Genomic DNA, 26,207 nt, shown 5'->3' on the forward strand with positions numbered 1-26,207 from the left:
CTTTCACACCCATTATCTCACTTGATCCTCACAGTAATCCCCACTCTCATGCCCCATATCTAATCAGTTGCCAGGTTCTGTCTATATCTCCCACATCCGCCCTCTCTTTTCCACTCCCCCTGCTGCCATCCTAGTCAAGGTCCTCATTATCTCTTGCCTAGAATATTATGACAGCCTCCTAACTGGTCCTTATGTCTTCAATCTCTCTTCTGTCTGGGCTGTCTTTCACACATTGCCTGTGTGTTCCTCCTTGTATGGCTACTTTACTTTTATTTTTTACTTTACTTGTATGGCTACTACTTTAGTTGTATTGTTTCTCAGCTAAAGAATTGTCAAGGTCCTATTGTTGCCTACTACATAAAGTATAAAGTTATTAGCCATGGCATTCAAAGCCTCCTACACTGTGACCTAGCCTAACATTTTAGATATTCTCCATTCCAGGCAAAAACTGGATTATTTACCACCTTCCCTGCCCCCTTTTTGAGCTTTTGTGCTGCCTCACCTCAACCCCAGAACTGATACTTCCTTTACTTTGCTAATTCCCCACATATCATTTTCTCTCCTTTCAAGACCCAGTTTAGATGGGATTTCTGCTTGAAGCTTGCAATAAAAGAGATTTTGGACATACTTTGGACCTTTCCCTTTTCCTTGCATTTTTTACATTGTCTTGTAGTTATTTGTGTACATATATAATTCTTTGAATCAGACTATAGAATCCTTCAAGTCAGGGGATGTCTGATTTAATCTTCATTTCTTCAATATCTGGTAGTTCCTTGTACATATGTTGGCAGCCTTTAAGTGAACTACACAAGGCACTGATAATGATGAAAGACAGAATATATTGGACAGAAGGATAAATGGAGACTTGATGATGTAAACTGTAAACTTTGCTCAAGATCACAAAGCTAGTTGGTTGCAGAGCTAGATCTTTTATCTTTCAGTCTGTCTTATTCTGCTGTATCACATTTCTATAATTAAAAACATTTCAACTCTAGTGGCTTGGGTGGATTATAATGATTGGGAAATGTTTCTTTTCCACATGGTCTATAAAAGTTATGTTCTGGGAAAACCCCTTTGATAGGGCCCACAAACTCTGAATGTTTGTCTCAGTAACAGCAACCATCCTTTGATGTCCCTTGGCCCTAACTACTTTGGCTCTAGGGCATCCAGTTGGATTTAGACTGGGATCCACAAGACAGCCACTCCCTGTTGTAGTAGTAGCCAGTTACTCAACAAGGATTTATTAAGCACAGTCTATGTCCTAGGCAATGTGTTAAGACTTAGATTATGAAATGTTAATCTTGTTATCCAAATAATTTTAGAATTAAAATCGCAGCTGATTCAGTTCATTAGCAGGGAAAAGCAATCAAGTTATGTGGCATAAAAGATTCACTTCATATAAATATAGAAGTTCCTTCTCAAACATGTAAAAAATGTGGTCATTTAAAAATAGATAAAATAGAGGATAATTAGGCTTATTACAAAATGGTTATTCATCAAAATATATACTGTTAGGATATCATAAATAGTGAAACACTGGTTCTTTAAAAATACTTTTTTGTAATTTGTAAAAACTTGATTTACAAGAAAAACCTCATACAAAAAGAAAATGACTGACTCACATAGTGATTCTCCCTGGTTCAGTATACAACCACCAGGTGGTGATATCAACCAGCTGGCATGAAGTATCAAGGTTATCTATGTTTTTTTTTCCCTACTCTGTTTCAAAAAAGAAAATACAAGATGTAAAACCAGTGAGATGGACTGCTTGACTTTAGGCAAATAATATAATGAGTCTGGGGAATAACTAACTTGGAAAACAAAGTGGAACTTCACACCTATTTAAATATTTTCAGAACTCCACACCAGAGTGTGAGGAAGCAGGTTTATGAAGTAGTTTGAGTTCCTAGCAAAAGGGAAGAATGCTTTTGGACTTTTCTGGGCTTCAATGATCTCATCTGTAAGACGAAGGTAGATAATTTCTAAGATTCTACTCTAACTTTTGATCATTTTAGATGACATTGGAGCTCTAAGACAGTACTCCAAACCAACAAATAGCATCACAAAAATGTTTTGGCTACTTTTCACATTCCAGTAAATATCTCACAAAAACAATGCTATTTTTTAAAAAAAAGTAATTGGCTGTCCCAATAGATTTATAATGGAGAGAGCCATCTACATCCAGATAAAGGACTATGGGATCTGAATATGGATCACAACATAGTATTTTCACCTTTTTTGTTGATGATGTTGTCTGCTTGCTTGTTTTTTCCCTTTTTGATCTGATTTTTCTTGTTCAGCATGATAAATATAAAAATATGTCCAGAAGAATTGCATATGTTTAAGAATTGCATATGGATTTCTTGCTATCTAGGGGAAGGTTGGTGGGAAGGAAGGGAGAAAAACATGCAACACAAGGTTTTGCAAAGGTGAATGTTGAAAACTATCTTTGCATGTATTTTGAAAAATAAAAAGCAATTATAAAAAATAATAAAAGTAATTGACTGTATGTTCTTGGCTAAGTCACTTCCTGTCTTCTGCAAAATGTAGGACTTTGGAATAAATGATCTCCAAAGTTCCTTCCAGCTCATTCTAATGATCTGTAAATCTGTCTAATTCTGGGCTTGTTCATAGTATTATGAACAATAGAACATTTTTTTTCCTAATTTCTATCCAGACAACAATCATTCCCTGTTTCAACAGCAATGATTAAATTAAAATTAAAGCCTGTTTGAACTCTATGGAAACCCCTATTGTACATTATTTGATTTGTTAAGAAAGAGGTAGTCAGAAATAGAATCTCCTTAGGACCTATCAACTCTCCTCCATACAAATTTCTACCATTCACCTACTATCTAAAAAACTATGTACTAGGGACTCTGGACAAAATTATTATATGAAGTCCAGGGAGCTTCTGACTTAAATACTGGGGACATTTGTCTCTTCTGTTTACCTCTACTATTTAGTAATACATGTTCTCTAAATGGACGATCATATAAGTTTGCTAGCACTTCAGAGAAATGAAAAGTAACTCCCTTCACCCTGAAGTTACATATCTTAGCAAAATTTATTGATTTTTTTTTTGCCATCCTTTGGACTTTTATTAAAGGATCAGAGGACAAACACATAGAATCAGCAGATTTTTCTTCCAGCAGGAAGCATGAAATCTGTAGATTAAGTATCACAATAATTACATGTGCCATTTCAGTATCAACAACCGCAGATCAATACAAACATACAAAAACCTTCTCTTTCCTTTTATACACAGAAAAATCCCATCTGTGATGTGTTAGGCAAAGTATTATTTGTGATTTTTTACCAGTTTTCCTTGATGAAGAGTTTTAGGACTCTACTTGGTATTATAGCATACCAAGAGAGAAGGGTAGGAAGATGAAGTATTATTTGTTGCTTTAGCTCCCAGATTTCTGCTTTGGAATTTCTGAATTTTATAATTGGTTGAGAGAACAAAGGAAGGAAAAGAATAAGGTGATGGGGGAGGGGAGAATCTGGCTCACCTCATTACTGACCCTGTAGTCTTCACTGAATACCTGCTGCATGTGTCCAGCTCTTTACTAGGCAATGCTTTGGGAGAATACTGATGATACAGTATTTACCTTTAAGAAGCTTATGTTGTCCCCAGAAGATGAGACTAACTGTGCTGGCTCAACAAACATTTACCCGGCATCTGTAGTGTGCATAGCTCTTTTTTAGTTAAAGATTCAAAAGAAGCAAAGATTAATTGTTAAGAATTTAGTGTCACTGTGGCAAGTCTCTGGTAGTTTGTGCTTGTTATTGTGCTGTTTGACTTTATTTTAATCAATTATTTGAATAAAAACATATAACGTATTCATCAAATTTTCAGATGACACAAATTTTGGTAGAAAAGCTAATACATGGTTAGGACTCAAAAGAATATTGACAGGTTAGAACATTAGACTGAATTTAATAAAATAAAATTCTACATAAATAAATATAAAGTCTTAGACTTTATACCAACAAATTAATTCCACAAATATTTGATGGGCAAAACATGGATGTATGGCTGTTGTAAAAAGGATCTTGGAATCTTAGTGAACAGCAACTCAAAATGGGTTAGCAGTGTGATATGTTAGCCAAAAAAAAAAAACCTAATGTCAACTTAAGATGTATTAAGAGGGGAATACTTTATGGATGTTACGGCATATTGTTGTTCTATAAGAAACTATCAGCAAAATTATTTTAGAAAGGCCTGGAGAGACTTACATGAACTGGTGCTAAGCAAAGTGGATAGAACCAAGAGAACATTTTTCATGACAACCAGATTATATGGTGATCAATTCTGACTGACGTGGCTCTTTTCAACAGCCAGGTGATTCAGGCCAGTTGCAATGGTCTTGTGATGGAGAGAGCCATCTGCACTCAGAGAGAGGACTGTGGAGACTGAGTCTGGATCACAACATAGCATTTTCACTTTTTTGTTGTTGTTTGTTTGTATTTTGTTTTCTTTCTCATTTTTTTTTCCTTTTTGATTTGACTTTTCTTGTGCAGCATGATTGATAATTGTGGAAATATGTATAGAAAAATTCCACATGTTTAACATATATTGGATTACTTGCCATCTAGGGGAGGGAGTGGGTAAAGAGAGGGAGAAAAAAAATTTGGAACACAAAGTTTTGCAAGGGAGAATGTTGAAAACTATCTATGTATATGTTTTAAAAATAAAAAGCTTTAAAATTAAAAAAAAGAGGGGCATATCTTCACGGGAACATGGAAGTGATAATCCTACTTCACTTTGCCCTAGCCAGCCTCATCTGAAACAGATGGTCAGTTCTGAGCATCATGATTTAAGAAGGCAATTGATAAACTCAAGAGTTTCCAGAGGAGAGCAATTAGAAGAATGATGACCCTTGAGTTCATTACATATGAATATTAGTTAAAGGATTTGGGCATGTTTAGTCTGGAGAAAAAAAAAAAAAAAGATTCAGCTGCCTTCAAGGGCTAAGGGCTGGGAGAGAGTAAATATATTTTATTGGCTGGGGAAGGTAAAGGCTAGAGCAATGGGTTGGAAGTTATAAAGAGGTCAGAAAAAATTCCTGTTGGTTTGAGCTGTCCCAAAGTGGGAAAGCTTGCCTTAAGAGTTTATGGGTTACCTCTCTTTGGGTGTCTTCAAGGAGAAGCTGGATGACCACCTGTCTGGTATGTTGGGGTGAGGTTTCTTTCTTGTATGGTTTGGACTAGGTGTCCCCTTTGATTCTTTCTAGTTCTCAAAATCTGTGATTCAATGAAAGATAAAATCCTTGTACTTAGAAAGAATAGTTAGAAAGCAGCAAATTTAGAGTTGCAAAATGTATTAGACATCAGCCAGACCAACTTTTTCATTTTATGAAAAAAGAAGCTGAGATGTAAGGAGGCTGAAATTTTCCCCAAATGACAAAGCCTGTGACAAGGATAACCAATGTCTTCTGTGACCAAATTTAATTCTCTTTGCTATTCAAAACTCTCACTCACTCTATGAAAGACAATATGACAGTGAAGAAACTGCTGTTTGGAGTCAAAAAAGAGACGGATTTGAATACCACTTTTTCAGTCACACTAAAGGAGTGTAGTCACAGCTTCTCTGAACCTTATGTTCTTCGTCTGTACATTTGATTTCATATTCTCTAGCACCAGCCTTACCTGGTTGTTGTGAGGATCAAATGAGATGACGCATATAAAATGCTTTAAAAAAACATCCTACAGATATTACTTGTCATTTATCATCAAAGGATAGAATATGGTATCAATTTTTAAAGTGTGATAGTGGCTCCTATCAGTGTGGATGGAGTAGCTAGAGAAGTCTTAATGATGGAACTGTAACATAAGATGATTCTAAGGACTAACGCAGATAGTTGTTTGTTTCTTTCTGGGATCACCTTCCTGAAGAGTAACCAAAGAGAATAGTCATGGCAATTAAAATCAGAAAAAAAACGAGGCTCACTATGTCTTAAGGTTTACATAAACAATTTCTTTTCTAAAAAAACTGTTTAGTCAATTTAAGATTTAAGTTCAAAAAGTAAAATTTAAAGAAAAATATATGTATATATGGATGTATCAGAGAATTTAAATCAAACATATTATATCTCTCAAAGATCACATTTGGTTAACAGTTGTTTTGGACCCGTATATTCAGAATATGTGTATGTGAATCCACATGTGCTGAGACCTATGCTGTGTGTGTGTGTATGGTGTGAGAAGATAGAGAAGTAGACTGTAAGCTCCATGAGGGCACCGCATATCTAATCTTTGTATTTCCCTCAACACCTAGTAGAGTACTCTATACATGGTATGTGCTTAGTAGATATTCATTGAATGAATGATTATACAGTTAAGAAAGCATATAGCAGCAAGGCCTCTTTTTATTTTAGGAAGTATTAAGAAAAAATATTATATCATTGTCCTGCTTCAAAGTCCTCACTCTTAACTTGAATGAAAGGTCAAATCTATATGGCTCGAATATAAAAGGATTAAAATCAAGAATGTGGAAACATTTAACACTAAAGTTTTTTTTTTAAATATACATTTATCATAAAAGAAATGCTCTTTAAGCTTGCAATAAATCCATGAAAAGAGGCTGTCATGCAGTTTATTTCCACACAAAAGATTTAACCTTGCCTTGAAGAAGCTTAACATCTAATGGAGGAAATTTAGAGAAGGACCCTTAATGCTTATTTAGTCTAACATCATTATCATTTCACAGATAGAGAAACTGATACCCAAAGAGATGATATACCTTATTGACAGCAAATTCATTATAAAACTAGAAATTAAACCTGTTGCCTCCCAGGTTGGTACTTAGTACATAATGCTATTCTGTCATTTTAAGGAGTCCAGACTACTGAGGCCAAGATTTATCCTTTAAAATATTCTTTGTTGGGCATTCTGAAAATCTGAGACTCTTTTTGCTATGGATCTATGCAGTGGACCATAGGGAAAGAGTAGAAAAAGATACACAATGTCATGAAACTAACAAGAATCTGGTTCAGTAAGGGAAGCTATACCTACTGTTCCATGGGTCTTCCACAGGGCTTTGTGATGGGGTTTTAGCAATAAAGGCAGTGACAAAGGCAGCAGGGATGTCTATTTCTACTAGGAACTGGGACACTGCTATGCAAAGGGATCCCTGCTGGCCACATAAAACTAGTTTAGTTTTAAAATGTATTGTTATCTATGTGTTATTGTATTTTTAGTTTTATTTTGCTAAATATTTTAATCTAGTTTAGGCTACACTAAAGTGTGTTGTAGGCCATGTAAGCCAAAGATTTGACATCTCAGATCTCCAGAATATCAAGGCATTCTGGAGCCAGGCAGAAAGTGAGGGCATGGCTGTGATTCCAAGGGAATTGAAGCCTGTGAAATCATTTGCATAATCAGTCTTGGATTCTAGTTACAACCACCTCCCAGTGCTAAAGTTCTTTGAGTAGATAATTTTGTATGGCTCTTGAATAATGTTATAAATATACAAATGGAAAAAAATATATCTGAATGACCCTTTGCAGAAAAAAAAAGGTTCCCCATCCTTGTCCTAGAGGGATATGGACACTGCCTTTACTGAAGCCTGAGTTCTGCTCTCCTTACTGAGACTTCTTTTGTTGTGAGTTTGTTTAAATGGGGATGGAACTCACCTCTTTAGGGATAAAGAAGGAAGACTTTTATTTTTCTGCTAATTGGACCCTGAAGGCAAAATCTCATTTCTGTTCTCTACATCATTTAATAAATACTTTTTTCTACAATCAAAGTTTATCTGAAATTTGTTGCTTATAGATAAACTGACTCAAAAACCTCTAGGGGACAGCCAGAAATGAATAAAACTTAGATCTTACCAGATTTGACTACATAGGGACAAAACATGAGATATACAGAATATTAATCAGTGAGAAGCTTCCAAGATTAGAACCAGTCCAACTGTCAAGAATAAAAGAATGTATATGCCCCCAGGCAGTTTGGGTTAATCTGATTCTATAGGATATCATTAAAAGGTAAACAGAGAAAAGATTCTTAATTAGGGACAGATTGGGCTAAATGGCTTTTAGGGTCTGCCCCTTCTAGACTAAATTCTGTGATTCTGAGGCCCTTAGGTAATGTTGGGAGTGGATTGAGTGTTAAGCTTGGAATCAGAAAAATCCAAGATTAAAAAGATGTGAATTCAAATCTAGCCCAGTCTTAGCAGTATGATCCTGAGCAAGTCATTTAACTTCTCTCAGACTCAGTTTCCTCATGTGTAAAATAAGGATAAGTCTTTCTGACTTGGATGTGGTAAGCATCAAATAAGGGAACATACATAAAACATTTTCATTCAATCAGTCAAACAACATTTATTAAGTACTTACTATGTGTGAAGTATTTGAAAATGTTAAAGCTCTTTAATTTAGTCAGCTAGCATTTATTAAAAGCCACTATGCATCAAATACTAGTGGTAAGGAATGGGGATATGAAAATAGGGTATACAAATGGCTTCTGCTTTCAAGGAGCTCAATCTATTGGGAGCGAGACAATACACAAACAACCATGTATGTTAGACAAGATAAACTGGTAGCATTCTCAGAGAGAAGACAGTAGGATTAAGGAAGATTTGGAAAAGCTTTTTACAGAAGATGGGACTTTAGCTGAGATTTGAAAGAAGGTAAGAAAACCAGAAGATGGACCTAAGACGGAGAGTATTTCAGGCATGGGGATAGTCAGTGATAGAATGTTGTCTCCAAGGAACAGCAAGGAAGTCTGAACCGCTGGATTAAAGAGTATGTGTAGGGGCCAGACGATGAAGGGCTTTAAACATCCAAAGGTCTTTGTATTTGATCTTGGAGGCAATAAGGAACCACTATGATCTATAGAATGAGGGAGTAGGGTAGGAAGGGCACTGATCAGACAATTCAAGATCAGTTTGACAGATGAATGGAGATTAGATTGGAATGGGGAAGATTTGAAGCAGATCAGCTAACCAGTAGGCTATTGCAATAGTCTAGGCAAAAGATAATAAGAACCTGCCCCAGAATACCTGTATCAGAGGAAAGTAGAGGGCATATATGAGAAATATACATGAAGAAGAAAGTCTGGTTGATTAGTAAAATGATGATATTCTCAATAGTAAAAGAGAAGGTAGAGTTTGAGAGAAAAGATAATGCGTTTAATTTTGGGCGTGTTTAATTCAAGATATGTATAGAATATTCAGTATACAAATGTCTACAAGGCAATTGGAGATAAAACTAATATAATTTTTGGAGAGAACATTAATTTTCATAGTTTTATTCCAGTATTTACCCTGCATTTTAATTGGTCCATTTCCTTCAAATTTTCTTAATCTCTGAGCAGAGAATCTGATGTCATAGGAAATTATTCATTAAAAGGTACCAGATAAAAGATTCTTAGTTAGGATACAGAAGGTTAAATGACCCTTGAGGTCCATCCACAATGGAAAAACAAAACTCACTCTCTGCCTTCAAGAGACGAACATTCATTCAATCAAGGATAACAACACATACCCATAAAAGAAAACATGAAATACATACAAACCAAATGTTCATTTGCTTTGTGAAAAACTCATCGCATAGACTGAATAAATTGAATAATTTTGATTTTTCCTTTACTTGTGGTTAGTGAAGTTACCTATCCTTGCTTTAGCAATTCTGTGACTGAGAATACACTGCAGAATTTATTCTCACTAGAAATTCTCTTCCCTTTGCCTGGTCCAGCCTAGATTCCCTCTGGAACCAGGAGACCAGTTTACACTTTGAGAATCTTTCTGGCTGTCTTGTTGATTATGCCAGTTCTCATTGAGTTTTCTCAGGCTCTGTCTAGTTATTTCATGTCAGCTTCTCAGAGAATTTACATCTGTCTCTATTGGGATCTCATCCAGGGACTTTTTTCCTTTGATTTTCTTCCTCCCAATAAGAAGAGTACTGGTCTGGAAACAGAAATCTGTATGTCACCTGTGTGAACTTGGGCAATTCATTTAATCTCTCAAGGACTTCATCTTTAAAATAAGGTGGATTAGGTGAATTCTAAATTCTCTTAATCTATGACTCTATTATCCTATCATTGACCTTTCTGCCTTCCATTCTAGATCTATAATCCACTCAGAGATAGAAGGGACAATGTCTTGTCTCTCTAACATTTGTCTGATTCTAGTTCAAAGAGCATAGATAGTGACATCTCTAAGGGATCTTAGATCCAGTCCAGCCTTGTCATTGTACTGAGAAAGCTGAGGACCCAGAGGAATCCAGGGGTTTCCTGATTTCTAGTCCACTGTCCTTTCAATTTACACTGTGCTCTCTTTTGAGAATCAGGTTGTTAAGCTTTTAAACTTCCATTCTCCTGGTTTTTCTTGTTGCAATGTGCCTGTTAAACAGGAAAACCTGCCTGGGCTGGTGGATATTAGGGAGGAGAACTAGTCTACACCAATAGCCCTTGCAGCATTCCCTTCCAAGGCCTTCTTTCTAAGTAACTCTAGACGGAGAGGCAAAGCCCACCAGAAAGGGCAGAAACCTGGTGAAATGATTGTTTCCTTTTCTTTTCTTCACCTTTGGTACCTGGGTGCAGGCTATGGGAGCAGGAGCCCAAACAGGGAAGATGGATGTTGGGGATCATCAAAAGAGAACGTGGGCAGTAGCAGAACAGTTTTATACCTGCTCACCCCACAAAGGGGCAGCTAGCTCCTCCGCCCTCCCCCATGGCATTCCAAGTGGTTTTGTCTGCAGGGCCTCTGGGGACTGGCTGGCTCTGTTCCCAGGGCATTTAATCCTCTCCTTCAAGAGCCAAAATTTATCTGGCCCCAAGCCCATGGAACTTTGTCAACACCCCCCCCCCCCAGCCTCTCCCCTCCCCTGGTGTTTGCAATGTTAAGAATTAACAGTGTGCCCCTCAATGCATGGTGACGTGCTCTGGGGCAAGCTAATCCTCTCCAAAGGACCTGGGGTGGGGGGAGGTGTGAGTGACACTCTCTCTCTCTCTCTCTCTCTCTCTCTCTCTCTCTCTCTCTCTCTCTCTCTCCTGTTTCTCTGCCTTTGTCTCCTTCCCTCCTGCTTTGTCATCTCTCCTCTCTTTTTCTCTCTCCCTCTTCCTTTCTGTCTCTGTCTCTTTCTATCTTTGTTTGTCTGTCTCTATTTCTGTCTGTCTCTGTCTGCTGTCTCTGTCTTATCTCTCTCTCCCTCTCCCTCTTTCTCTCCCTCTCCCTGCCCCTTCTTTCCCTCTCCCTCTCCCTCTCTTTTTCCCTCTCTCTTCTTTCTGCTTCCCTTCCTCTCCCTCCCTCTTTATTTCTCTCTCTTCTGTGTCTTGTCCCCTTCCTAGTATGTCTTTCTGAATAGATGTGTCCACACAGACATATTTAAAGCCAATAGGATGCTATATTTGACCCTAGAAATGTCTGCCTAGTTCGTTCCATGTGAAATTATATAGTTAGCTCAATAATTCAAGCGCTGCTGAATCTATGTTAAAGAGTCCTGTAAATGATCAATCTTATTTCATTGTTTCAGAGGTTTGGGATTTCTTGGGTATGTTGACCCAGATCACAATCTTTCTTCTATGCTTTGAAAAATCTGTCACCTTGAAGCCATCCTGAATGGATCTTTTCAAACTTAATTAGGTTGGTCCTCACATGAATGACTTGCTGGTCCCATGTTCCATCTTGGTAAGACTTTATCTGAGTATGATTATGTTTATAATTATATATGTATGGTAAATAGACATAGTAAAGAAATTCTATTTCTGCAAAGAAGCTTTTATTTATATAGGTTGTTATTGTTTAGTTGGGTCTGACTTTTTGTGATTTTATGGACCACAGCACACCACTACTGTCCATGGGGTTTTCTAGGCAAAGATAAAGATACTAGGGTTATTTACCATTTTTGCTTCATTAGACTTAGGCAGATGTGCTCAGAGTCCAACAGTTAGTCTGGAGTTAAGATTTAAACTCAGATCTTCCAGGTCCATCTTGCTGCACTTAATTATATATAAAATGCCATAGGTATGATAAATTGGAGCATTTTTCAGAGTAGTTTTTACTGGAAGATATGTGTTTCATATATATATATATATATGTATATATATATATATACACACAGACAGACACATACACAGAGAAAGCTTCCCTTTGATAACTCACTAGCAAGAAAGTGACTCTTGCTATGCTTGTAGGTTTTGCAAGAATACCACAAACTTCAATAGGATTTATCAAGTTGGAAAGGCTTCAAATTTAGGTCCAAAGATAGATTGTATATCTCTCACATGAGGACCAACCCAGCTAAGTGAGGAGAGATCATCACCAAAAGATTAAACATATTCTAGATATAATTTTTTTTTTTTGGCTTTTATAAGGACTTTCTACTGGAGCCCAGAATGATTTGTGATCTTTTTATGGATGAAGAGAGTACCCATACTAACAAAATCACCAAACTCTTGAAGGGTTGAAAAGCATGTGCACATGCACTCATAGTTCAAACATGTTTTTACCATTGTTAAGTGTTTCCCACTCAATCAGAGTTTCTGCTGGAAATGTTTTCATTATGGAGAAGAAAATACTTAATGAATGCCTACAGTATACAAGACAAAGCACTCAGTATTGTAGAAGATTCAGGGCAGACTAAGATAGAACCTTTCATTCAAATGACTAATGACATTAAGCAAATATGACAAGGGCCAAATGGTCCAGATAACTCATCATATTGTAGGAGATCAGAGGAGGTAGAGATATATCCCTATAGAGGTTTGAGAGTAGTCTGATCAGTATACAGTGCAATGCAAACAAAAGGAAGGGATTATTCTTTTCAGTCTATGTTAAAATTTTTTACTGGCCAACCACCTGAATTCTAGGAAAGGCTGCACTTGATTTCTTCCAAATCTAAGACCTTGCCAAACCCCTGTGGGGATTTGAGAGTAGTCTGATTAGTACAAAGTGCAATGCAGACAAAAGTAAGGGATGATTCTTTTTCAGTCTGTGTTAAATTTTTTTTTTTTTTTTTTTTTTTTTTTTTTTTTTACTGCCAACCACCTGAATTCATAGAAGAAGCTACATCTTATTTCTTCCAAATCTAAGACTTTGACAAGACCTTCTTGACACGGTGGAGACAGGTACTGTTCAGAGCATAATATTCCAGGGTGTTCCCTGCCCATTGGCAAACACACTTAGCTAACCAGGATTGGGGGAAGCATTGCTTGCTGATGATGCAGATTCCCTAAGTTAATTCATCTCCATCATTCCTCTGGGTGGCCTGAAAGAGAGCCAAAAAATAAAGCCAGGTATGATCGAACTGAAGATGGGAGAAGGAAGAATGGAATTCTCCCTTTTTAAAGACCAAATTGGAAATCTGAGTACAGAGGGTTTTGAAGCAGAGCTGCTCCCAGATTGCTATTTATTCTCTGCTTCCTGCTGTGGACCTGGATTAAGAAATCATTTTTCTTCAGTTCTCTCTTTTGCAAAGTCTGGAGCTGGGTGTGGTGGGCAGCCATTTTCTGCTAATGACTTGCAAAATGCTTGGAAGGCAGAAAAAAAAAATATATTTCATTGATGTTAAGTGTTCCTAATTATGGTTATCACCTCATCGTAATTAGGAAGAACCCCAAGCTGGTTAATTGAACCCTGAACTTTGGCCTCCTTTTAAAAAGAACTCTTTGAATTCTGCATGGTGACTTTGCAAAGTCAGTCTATTTGTTCCTTGATAAGAAAAGCCAAATTGCCAGGGAAGATGCTCACTCCATTTAGCCACTACTTTAAATACCATTGCCACTTAGGATTTTCTCCTTTTCATGAGGACCTTTCAAACAGTGAGCTTGCTGCTCTGTTGTATACAATGAAGCCATGCTATTGGTTGCACATGGTTTTCTGTAAGCCTTGGTGGCAACTCCATAAAACGTAGCACTTGTGGGCTGTTAATGACTCAGCTCAGGAGACAGCATGGTACAGAGCTGGATTTGGAGGTCAAAGACCAGGAATCAGATTCCGGTGCATCACTAAACTTCACAGTTTCCAACAAAGGTGTTGTACCAGATGATTTCTCAGAGACCTTTCAATTTTAATTATATGATGCTAGGGTCTTATACATTTTCCCTTAAAGAAAAAGATTGCTATCTGAGACACAGAAGTTTCTAGGCAGGCATATGCTATAATTTGATTTTAAAACAAACAAAATGTTTTTTGCTCAAGGAATTTTTTTTTTAATCATCAACCCAATGGAAAGTATTTTCAGCCAATAAAATATATCAAAATGGTATGCACTTTTGGGGAGGAAGGTTATATGAACCCTGGTGTTGCTGCAGAAGTTATATAAGAAATTATATATAGAAAATATGTTAGTTTTATATATATATAATATAAATTATACATAAGCAAACATATGTATATATAACATATTACATATAATATAAGTTAGGACCCTTTTGTTTTAGTGAACTGTTGTCCCCATACTTAGGTGGTTCATGCAGTAAAACTTGAGGATAATTGAAAGCCAGCCTGTATGTTCCATTAATATCCATGTGTATTCCATCTGAATTAAATGCTAAATCAGTCATAAACCCCTACTAAATAGCATGTGAAAAGAACAAAGTAACGTCCCTCACATGTTGCATGGGACCCTAAGAAGATTTTATGGTAGTAAAGAAACAAGATAAATTCACATGGGATAAATTTTTGATCTGCATTGCACTTTCACTAGTAAAGAAAAGATTACATGTGAATCTACTCATGGTGAACCCATCAAAGTAACAGCTACTTGTCACAAGATGCAAATCTCTTCCCTAAAAATCTCTGGCAAACTTACTTTTTGAACAATGCTTATCTTAGTAACATTTTCCTTTTCTCCCAGATCAGGTGATGCTTCTTCTCTGATTCCTTCTGTGTGAACCAAAAGTTCTCCCTGCTCTGCCCCCAGTCACCAGCCCTCCATTCACAAGCCTTCCCAAAGAGGGATGCTGTTTCATGCTTTCTTACTGCTGTTCTCCCAATGTTTTCTTTGGCTAATGTCTAACACACTGGTTTGGAGAATGAGCATTCAAGCCGAGGCTTGAGTTTTTGTGGCCTTTTTTTTTTTTTTTTTTTAAATATGTGCTATTACATCATTTAGATTGCACAGTTGCATCAATATTTGGAGAGTGTTGCAAAGGTTTTGTTAATTATAGATCTTCACACACTTTTACAGACTCTAGAATTTCAAGCACCCTCAAACTTATGGAATAACCAGAGGGTTGGTTAGTGATTGTGGATATATGTACGTGTGTATGTGTGTGTATATGTGTTACACTTCAAGGAGACATTTCCGTTGAAGAGATAAAACACTGTTAAAGACTTGGGTTGATCTTGTATTGCAAGTCATTAGGCATGTAAGAAGGTCTTATAATGAGTACAAAGTCACTCAAAGAAATAGATTTGTGAGAGAGTGCTAAATTATAACTCTGGGTTGAAATCAATGACTTCAAACTCTTCAGCAGATAATGAGGAAACTGAAACCAAGAAGTTGAATGATTAGCCAAAAGTTGTACAGTGAGTCCATTGGGAAAGCCTGTCTGCCCATTGCCATATTTATAGCTTTGCAAAAGGCAACCCAATTTTTCAATTAATCCAGGAACTATCAAGCAGTTAATTAATAAACACTTATTAAATACCTGTTACATGCCAAATACTATGTTAAGACTGAGGGATACAATAAATAAATAAACACACAAATAAATAAATAAATAAACAAACAAACAAACAAATAAATAAACAAACAAACAAACAAACAAACAAACAAACAAATAAATAAATAAATAAAAGGTAGTCTTTACCCTCAAGGAGCTTATATTGAAATAGGGGAAACAACATGCAAATATATGCTAAGCAAACTCTATTAAAACTGGAAGGATCAGGAGAAGTTATGTATGAAAGACTTTAAAGGCCAAACAGGACATTTTGTATGTCAGTAAGAAACCACCAGAGTTTATTAAGTAAATGGGTGATCTGATCAGACCTGTGTTTTAGGAAAACCACTTTTCGCCTGAATGGAGAATGGGTTGGAGTGGAATAGACTTGAGGTGAGTAGATTTATCGGCAGATTACTGGAGTAATCAATATATGAATTGATGAAGGCTTACATTAGCATGTGTGCAGTATCAGAGGAGAAAAGGGGTTTCATTTGAGAGTTAAAATTGTCAGTTCTTTATAATAGTTTAGATATGGGGAGTGGGAATATGGGTGGGGGATGGGGAGGGATGATAGTGAGGAATCCAGAATAACTTTTAGGTTGTTTAAGTCTGAAGGACTGGGATAATGGTATTGCCCTCTTTAGCAATAGGGAAGATAAGAAATAGGTAGGGTTTAGGAAAGAATTTAATGAATTCTGTTATGAACATAGTGAGTTTTAGATGTTTGTTTTTCCAAAGACTCAAACTTATCTTGAGCTCATGTAAGATCTCCTAGGGCATTTCATTTTAGAGGAGGGGTCAACTGTGAGGAACAACTGGAATTATTTGCTCTTATGTCAGCCCCAAACATTGGCTCCTTTTAAAATTCTGTGATCTTTAACATTCTCACGCGTGTCTGTGACAGTGAGGTTGAATTCCTAGCTGTGGTTCTAGAGTTACCAAAGAGGTTGAATCAGTGCCAGATTTGGTAGCCCAATCGCTGGACATGGGCAATTGGAACTTGGTGCATCTGCTGTATCACGTTTTGACCATTTGGCATCAGGGATCAAGTTTTAAAAGATTTTCATCTCTAGCCTTTAAATCCCCGAGCTAGTAAGACCAGTAGTACTACTTGGTCCTGATGTCCCATAGCAAACTCTTAAATTAGCATCACCATGAGGAAATGCTTTCTTGAGAGCATCATGTGCCCTACTCATAGTGTCCAAGTAAGGTTACCTAAGTTTATACTGAAATTTATAACCATCAAATGTGGGAATCTGCCTTGTTACCTTTAGATTTACTCCTCTGTGGGTATGAATTGACCAAACAAAAATTTATGGTTTGTATAGCACAAATTTTCTTTGAAACCCTTTCAGGGTGAAAATAGAAAGTCCAGGTATTAAAATTCAGAAAGAAGTATCTGTGTGTGTTCTACCTAGTCATGTTCACAAAGTTAATTGCCCATGATTATTCTCAAAGTAGAATTGGTGAGGTAATGGTGACTAGAGCTGAAATGAAGACATCAAAATAGCAGTGTCTATTTATGGAATTCTTCATGATTATAAGGTTTATTTTTACTTATGTTATCTAGGGGGGAATAACACTTTGTAAACTATAACTTTTTATTTATATGGGTTGTTATCTCCTTGGATATTTATGACAACTCTCCAAGGTATATAGTAGAAGTAAATTGTTAAGTCTCAAAGAAGTTATATGGTTAACTCAAAATCATACATCTGCTAAGGTAGTTAAGACTCAAACCCGTCATTCCCAATCCAAACCTAATTTTCTTTTCTTTTCCTCATTGGCTTTCCACTATTTGACATAATTTTTGTAAGGATTGTCATACCTGTGAGACTAGAAACATCTTATCCTGGGATTCTCAGCCCAGCTTACTATGACTTATAGATGTAAAGACTTTTAGATGGATGAGGATAGAGAAGATTGCTTTGACTTTGAGAGTCAGAAGATAACAGAGTATGTAGCTAAAGCTTTCAATTCCAGGAATTGCCGCACCTCCTCTCTCTTTTCTCCTGGTATACCCACAAGCAATTCATCTTTATTCTTCAGCTTCCCAGACTGTGAGAACTTCTTGCCCAACTCAGATCTGAGCAAGACAGGAATGAGGGCCATCCTCACTGTTACATGCATATTCTTAGATGAGGTTTTATTGTTGCCTCATATTTGATTATGACACAATGCTCATTACAAGTGCCATTTCCCCATCCCTGCTCTCTTTGGTTTCATTGTTAGGTACTTTAAGCCCTTACAGGAAAAGAGGCCTCAATGGTCAATGTTTATTCTCATCATGTTATGCAAGAACCTATGATGGATGATGTGTCTGGCTTGCAGCTTCACCAGAGTCAGCCTTTATATCTTTATGATTGATCTAGGGTTTGACCATAGTGGTTGTGTTTGTTGAATGTAATTTTCCCTTCCAGCTTTTTATTTCTATAAATAGCAAGATTAACTTGCACATAATTTTGAAGATAACATTCAGGAGGCATGTTCAAATAACACATCAATTATTAAAACTTCCCAAGTAGTTTTATCACATTATTTCTCTGTAAAATGGGGATAATCATTCTTGTGCTATTTTTTGACTTGTGAGAGTCAAAAGAGATTTAAAAATCTTTGTATTACACTTTGAAAATTTTATGACATTGTGTAAATGTAAACAAGTATTACTAATGGTTTCTGGACATGCATGCACATTTGTAATAGAAAGCTATACAGTAGAGCATCTATGGAGCACATTTAAAGTGCTAGATCCTCAAGTCAGGAAGGCTTATTTTCCTGAGTTCAAATCTGGCCTCAATCATTTATTAGCTGTGTGATCTTGAGCAAGTCACGTCACCCTGTTTACCTCAGTTTCCTCATCTGTAAATGAGCTGGCAAAGGAAATGGCAAACAACTCTAGTATCTGTGTCAAGAAACCCCAAATGGGATCATGGTGAGTCAAACCAACTTGAAAAATGACTGAACAACAATAACAATATAAAGGAAAAAGGTATTTTGGTATTTTGTGAAGGGAGAAAGGAAAGAAGAGTGAATGTTGGACTCATAGCTGAGTCCTGATAAATACATATTGCTTGTTTGAGCAGGTAGAAGTTATTAATTACCTTTGTAGGTACAAGAAAAAAAAGAAAACTTCACCAAATATACATCATGGTTAACATTCTGAAGACTTGGTGTTGAATCCTAACCCTGCCATTTTTTAGATATGTGACTTAAAGTAAATCAGTTAACATCTCTCTGTACCTCGAAATTCCAGCCAATAAAATGGCAACAATAATAATAATAATAATAAATAATAATAATAATAATAAACTACTCTGCTTACCTCCTACCTCACAGGGGATGGGAAGATCAAATGAAAATGGGGTCTGAATAAGAACTCCAACTGTTGCTGTGTGACCTTCAACGAGGCATTTCAGCACTGTCAATTTCCTTACCCCAGATTATCTGTAAGGTTTTTTTCCATCTCTAAGATTTAACTCTAGACTACATTAGAAAATACATTTATTATTGTGATGACTAGCAAAAACAAATCATTTGTTTAAAATGGTACTACTATCTTTGGGAAAGGACTGAAAGGGGAAGGAAATAATTTATTAAGTGCCTACTATGTACCAACCACTATATTTACTAAGCACTTTGCAAATATCATTTCTGATGCTGTAGCTTTGGGCTTCCACTCTCTTTATGCATCCAGGGCACTTCTCCAAGATCTGCCACAGATAGTCACCATAATATTAGTATCTCTCATGCTTAGAAATGTCAGCCTACAGGAAACTCAATCAGTGATATCTTTAGGGTCTGGTGTCTTCTAGAACCTGAGACAGAAGTAATGGGATAAATATTCATGGAGGTCAAAGTCTCTTGAGAACTCAGCCAGGGGTCTTTATCTGAACGCTAACCCTTTCAAGAGCAAGTCACTGAAACATGTTTACTTCCTGCTTCTATTTTCTGTGCCCCTGGAGAACACTTAGGAGAAATAACAAGCCTTACATACAAACCCTGCTGGACACAAACTTGACTTCCTTTCTTAAGCGAAGCTATTTCCCACGTCATTTGATTCATATCATTTGGCCAATTTTCCTTCCTAATATGACTCTTGGCACTCCTTTTTGTTTTTGGTGTAAAATGTTGCCCTTTGGAGAATTGGAATAGCTGGGGCCCCCTGTGGGGGCTATTTTTCTCTCATTGGTGTAGACGTTAGTTTATGTCTTCATGGAACAGGAGGCCTGGAAGACTCCTATTGTTTCAAGGAGAATAAGAAGTGTTTGCCTGCACACACAAGGAGCGTTGAATCTGGATCTCCTGCTTCATAGAACAAGCCAGGAATCCTCTCAGCACAGGAACCACGTCTGCTATATCACCTTTTGTGTATGCTAGTTTCTTCTGATACTACTTCCATCCTACTGCAAGCCTCATCCCTCACTTCTGGACCACTATAGTAGCATTCTGGTTGGTCTCTCTATCTCAAATCTCTCCCCACTCACTCCATCCTCCACTCAGACATCAAAATGATCTTGCTAAGGTGCATATTTGAATATCATCCATTTTTTCAGTAAGCTCCAGTGACTCCCTATTACCTCCTGGATCAAATTTAAAGTCATCTGAATCTTAAAAACCTTGATAGTGTGGCCCCTTTATGTCTTTCCAGTCTTGTTCTTTACTCCTCTCCATGTACTTTGCAATCCATGACATTGGCTTCTTTACAATTTCTCACAAAAGATGCTCTATTTTCTGACTCCATGCATTTTTTATTGTCTGGCTGGTAGGCATGCCCAGAATTCTCTCTCTCTTCCTCTAAATCTCTTGGTTTCCTTTAAGTTTCAGCTAAAACATTACCTTTTGGGAAAGAAGCCTTCCCCAGTCTTTCTTAATATTACAATCTTCCTTCTGAGATTATTTCTAATTTATCATATTATATACATATGCATACTTAACACACACAAAGAGAAGGAAGAGGAGGGAGAGATATTAAAGAGAAAGAGAGAAAAATGAAAAAGAGAAAAAAGAGAGAGAGAAAGAGAGGAAAGATAGAGAAAAATAAAAGAAGGAGGAGGGGGGAGGAAGAGAAGGGAAGGAGGAGGAGGGAGATGAAGAAGAAGGAGGAGGAAAAGGAGGAGAGACAGACATGTTGTTTGTACATAGTTGTGTTTTGCATGTTGTCTCCCACATTAGATTAAAGAACAGGGATGATTCATAGCCCTTTTTTTGAAAGCTAAGCACAGAATTTGGTACTCTATCTACTGCACCATCTAGCTGTCCTCAAGAGGCACATAAATGAGCTTAATAAGAGTTTGTTGGCTTGACTTAAATCTAGGACAGAGGTTCTTAACTTGGGATCTACAAATTTTTTTAATGCATAACTTTAGTTCAACAAAATTGATTTTTTTGGTAATCCTATGCATTTTTAAATTTAATGTACTATTTTAAGAAGGAATTGATAGGGATCTGCTAAAATGGTTGGTCCACAACACAGGAAAGGTTAAGAAACTTATGTTTGGAGAGAAGCAGTAGAAGTTTGGACAAAACACAGGTCTAATAGTATTATATGTGTTACCAAAAATGTGTAATTTATAGAATGTAACAGAGGACTCATTTTTGAATTTACATAAGGACAGAAAACCCCCAAATCATGTATAAAAATGCCTACAAAAAATTAAAAGTTTCCGAATCGCTAAGAGCTAGGATGATATTTTCTAAGTTGAGCAGCAGAATTTAGGACTTACAAGACCAGAGACCCTCTAAGCTTGTATGAAAACTTATGTTTCTCAGGCTTGATAATTCTTTATTACATCCATTCCCATGAGGTCTTAGAAAACTGGGTGACACCGTATTGCACCTGGAAGGAGTTGTTTCATTGACTAACCCAGATCTCTTCTGTGACTTCCACTCTTCTTTTTATAAAGCTGTTTATTTTCTAGACATATACATAGATAATTTTTAATATTCACCTTTGCACCCTTCCTCCCAGCCCTCCCCTTTAATGGCAAGTAATCTATGTTAAACATGTACAATTCTTCAATTATCATGGTGCACAAAAAAAAAATCAGATCAAAAAGGAAAAAAAAAATGAGAAAGAAAACAAAATGCAAACAGACAACAATAAAAGAGGTGAAAATACTATATTGTGATCTACATTCAGTCCCCATAGTCCTCTCTTCAGGTACAGATGGCTCCCTCTACCATAAGATCATTGGAACTGGCCTGAATCACCTTACTGTTGCAAAAGGCCATTTCCATCAGAATTGATCACCATATAGTCTTGTTGTTGCCATGTACAATGATCTCCTGGTTCTATTCATTTCACTCAGTATTAGTTCATGTAAGTCTCTTCAGGCCTCTCTATATTCATCCTGCTGGTCATTTCTTATAGAACAAAAATATTCCATAACATTCATATACCATAACTTATTCAGCCATTCTCCAACTGACAGGTATCCACTCAGTTTCTAGTTTCTTGCCACTATGAAATGGGCTGCCACAAGCATTTCCCTCCTTTAAGATCTCTTTCTCTTTCCCTCCTTTAAGATCTCTTTGGGATGTAGACTCAGTAGAAATATTACTGGTTCAAAGAGTATGTATAGTTTTATAGCCCTTTGTGGTATATAGTTCCAAATTGCTCTCCAGAATAATTGGATCAGTTCACAACTCCACCAACAATGTATTAATGTCCCAGTTTTCCCACATCCTTTCCAATATTCGTAATTGTCTTTTTTTGTCATCTTAGCCTATCTGAGAAGTGTGTAGTTCTACCTCCTTTTTTGTTCCTGTTTTCTGTTCTGAAGGCTAATTTGTGAGATCTATCCAAGAAAAGCAAAAGCAATTTCAGAAAGACCTTTCCCCTTCTAACAAGGATATAGGTGTGTTGGTGTGTCTGCAATACTCTTTCAGGATATTAAAAGCACATCTTAAGGATCAAAAGGAGAAAAAACTAAGACTGCATTTCCCACCTGCTTGTTTATCTGGGTTTCTCTGTGGCTGTGGATGCCTTTATGCCTCTTGGGCCAAAGTAAGACTAATCTAAGTAGGCACCAGGTTTATCCCAAGTATGTGAAGCCAGTGTGGGTGGTGGAGAAACTCCAGTGACAATCTCATCAAAGAATGATAACATGGCAGTGAGTCCTGATTCTCTGTCCTGAGGATTAAGGAGCTTCAGCTACACAATCACTAATCCTGTTCCAACCTAGATTAGTTATTGAATAACAGCTTTTTTGGACTTAAAAAAAGAAAGAAACATTCTTTTTTAAGTAATAGTTTTCTTTAACTTCTTTTGGGACTTTAATTATTTGAAAGAAAAAAAAAGCATACATAAATTCAACCCATCAAAAGGAGTGGCGGAAGCTTAAAACATTTAACTAGGAAACTACAAGTAGTCACAAAACAAATTCTTTTACACTAATCAAAGATAAGATAAAGGGGAATGGATGGCAGCTATCCCAACAAATCATGTCATCTTTCTTGATCATGTCTGTCTGTTGAGGATGATGTATGATGTGTTGGAAAGAATTTTGTACTTGTAGTCCAAACTCCTGAGTTCTTTTCTTCTTTCTTCTTACTAGCTGTCAGACATCATGGACAAATCCCCTTTCCAGGCTTGTTTTTTCATTTGTAAAATAAAGAAGGCTGGGCTAGCTTTCTAAATCAAGTTCCTTCCAGTATTCTTTGATTTGGATTCTGTCTCTTCCTCTCTGTCTTTTTCTCTTCCTCCCCTCTTCCCTCTTTCTCTCTTGTGGACATGAGTAGAGAACCTAAAGACTTTAGGTTTTGGGAGAGAGAGTAAGAAAGAAGAGCAGATGTGGGAGAGGAAGAGAGAGAAAGAGAGAGAGAGAGAGAGAGAGAGAGAGAGAGAGAGAGAGAGAGAGAATAATAGAATGTTCGAGCTAACTTGAATAGTGATTCTTAAACTTCTAGGTTCTCAAGATCGCTTTACAATTATTGAGGAGTCCCCCAAAGAGCTTTATATTTATCTATATTTACCATATTATAAATAAAAACAGCCTGATAAATATGAACATATTTGTTAATTAATTAAAATAATAATAAATAAGAATCTGTTAACACAAATAATAACACAAATATATTTTCTTAAAAACAATTTGAGAAGACTAGTATTATTTTGGGGTTTTTTTTTTTGCAAATCTCTTTAATGTCTAGCTTAATAGAAAACTGTGTTTTCATCTGCTTTTGCATTCAATACATTATGATAATTTTTAGGGTAGAAGTTTATAAAGATAATCCGCTTTGTAGAGATATATAACTGGAAAAAAAAGAGATCATTTTAATAGACAAATAATATCTTAGTATTATTATGAAATAATTTTGACCTCTCAGTGGACCATAGGCCATATTTTAAGAATTGCTGGTCTAGAACATTCAAGAGAGATAAGCATGAACTTCTTATCTTTGGCATACTAGAAAGCATCTAGGGAACTGAGGCATAACAGAAAGCTTTTAGGGAATTAAGGAAAAGGAAACAAGACCCATCAATTTCAAGCCTAGGAAGATATAAAGGGAAAAAGGAAGCTTTAAATTGAACTCTGGGATGACAGAAATTGAAAGAACCATAGAGAGCATCTGCTCTATGGCCCTCATTGTATAGATGAGAAAAATGAATCAAGAGAAGGGACATGATTGGCCCAATGTGCCCCATCTTTCTATCACATTACAGGTTCTTCCTAACATACAGAGATAGTCAAGAACAATAGGCCCTATTTTGGGGGGAGATTTGACCAGTTGCTCTTTCCAATGTAAAGAAAGACTAGGATTAGAATTGTCAAACAAGTCTAGTGTTCTTTCCATTTTAGAGTGCAGGGCTATCTAATTTTTTTTTCTATGATAATATCCAGAAAAGTTGACTAGTTAGAGACAGAGATAACAAATATCCTGGGGAATACTTTGTTCTTCTACCTATGATTCTTCTTGGCACAAGACTATCTCTGCAGATCAGTAGAAGGTGATGGAAGGCAGCATAGAATTAGGAGATTAAAAAAAAATAAATAAACATTAGGGGACATCTATTTCCAAACTGCCTCCTTTGGAAACTGCAGTAGATTAGGAGTAAGGGGTAAGGAGGCCTGTGTTCTAGAAATGATTCTTTGTGCAAATCCATTTCTCTTCTAGAAAATGATATTGTTAACAGCCAGCTGGTTCCACTTGCACCTAATTCATCCCCTTTCTCCCATGAAATCTTTGAACAAACTCAGTTACTCATAGGTAACTTTTTAATTCCTGAGTTTAAATTTGTTGTTTCTGTCTGAGTCCCAGCTTCAGGCTGAAACTAAAAACAAGACCAAGAACTTGAGAAACTTCAAGTTGTTAAGATTATGGTTCATAAATATTGACTTTTTTTTCTGTTGAAAATTAGGAAATGATGTCCCTTTCTGTAGTGCATACTTTAGAGCATTTAGATTGTTTAATTTTTCCCCCCATCATTGGACAGAAAGATGAATGTGAGAGAACAGTAGAGATGGTAGGTCCTTGGTGTTGAGCTATGTGTGGTTTTGGGCCTGTGTAGTATCTAACTTCATTGTAAATCAGAAGTTCAGTCTAAGCCCCTTTAGGGCTACAGTTGTTGTGTCAGTGTAGTGACCACCATAACCAAATAAGGGAAGAGAGAGTAAGAGAGCAAGCTTGTTCTTTCCTCAAATAGAGAGATAACTTGCTCTTTCTCTGGAATTCCCAGAGGAGGTAGATGGCCCAGGAGACAGCTGGAAATGTGACAGTTCTGTTCAGGCAAAGCTGATTGGTTCAAGAGCAGAGATGAGAGAAGGCAAGGGTGTCTTAGTAGAAGAAAATGTATTCCATTTGTTTGCTAATGCAAGTTTGTCTCTTGGATAAATGGTCAAGAGAGGGGATCTGCACAGCCGTTTCCAGTGGCAAGTGTATAATAGGAGGAATATCTTAAACCCTTGGTCATCAGTTTATTTTAAGGGTCTTATAGGTTGGTTTTGTTTGCCTGTTTGTTTTTATATAATGGCAGAAAAAATTTTTTTTTCTTTTGGTTTGCTTCAGTTTTCAAGCATTAGAAATGAATAACAGTCCCAAATAGCTGGGATGATTGTTGCTTTCTGTAACCTAGCAAAGAGATACCTATGGATGGCAGATTGTGAATTCAGAAAGCCTTAGAATTTTATTTCCTTAAAAAAAGGCAAACTGGTCAGGGTGGAGTCTGAGGGAGGGTGGTTAGGGTTAGAAGGGAAGTGATACAATTAAGAGAGGAAAGTAGTGGAAATAAGTGAATTAGTTCTTAAGGGAAGGAAACTGGGAATGGCCTTATGGGAGAGGTCCCTGCATTCAATAGCTTATTCACAACCATTGGTTGGCTCTATTTCACAGGCTTATACTGTAAATTTAGAGCTAGAAGGAACCTCAGATCTTAGGAATCTGGTCCAACCACGTCATTTCATAGATAAGGAAACTGAGGTTCAGAGAGGTATAAGCTGGTCAAGTATATTCAGATAGTAAGTAGCATAACCAGAATTTCAACTAGCTCTAACTCAAATCCAATGTTTTTTCTACTTATCATATTTTCCTGTGCCATATTATTAAGGAATGCTTGGGACAAGAAAGTGGAAGATTACATGATCTAA

At 36.7% G+C, this 26,207-nt stretch overlaps 1 protein-coding gene across 4 annotated transcripts in view; it reads left to right on the forward strand.

Annotated features, from left to right (window-relative positions):
* RBM20 (RNA binding motif protein 20) overlaps positions 1-26,207 on the forward strand; it is a 227,809-nt gene that overhangs the window by 127,284 nt on the left and 74,318 nt on the right. The window contains exon 1 of one of the 4 annotated variants that reach the window (XM_074295572.1): positions 12,985-13,077. The exons of the other annotated variants lie outside the window; for them this stretch is intronic. The gene's annotated coding sequence lies outside the window, so the exon portion shown is untranslated. Of the gene's footprint in view, positions 1-12,984; positions 13,078-26,207 lie in introns of those variants that run through there. 4 annotated transcript variants of the gene reach the window in all.

This window comes from Sminthopsis crassicaudata, chromosome 2 (assembly GCF_048593235.1).
Source record: "Sminthopsis crassicaudata isolate SCR6 chromosome 2, ASM4859323v1, whole genome shotgun sequence".
Lineage (NCBI taxonomy): Eukaryota > Metazoa > Chordata > Mammalia > Dasyuromorphia > Dasyuridae > Sminthopsis > Sminthopsis crassicaudata.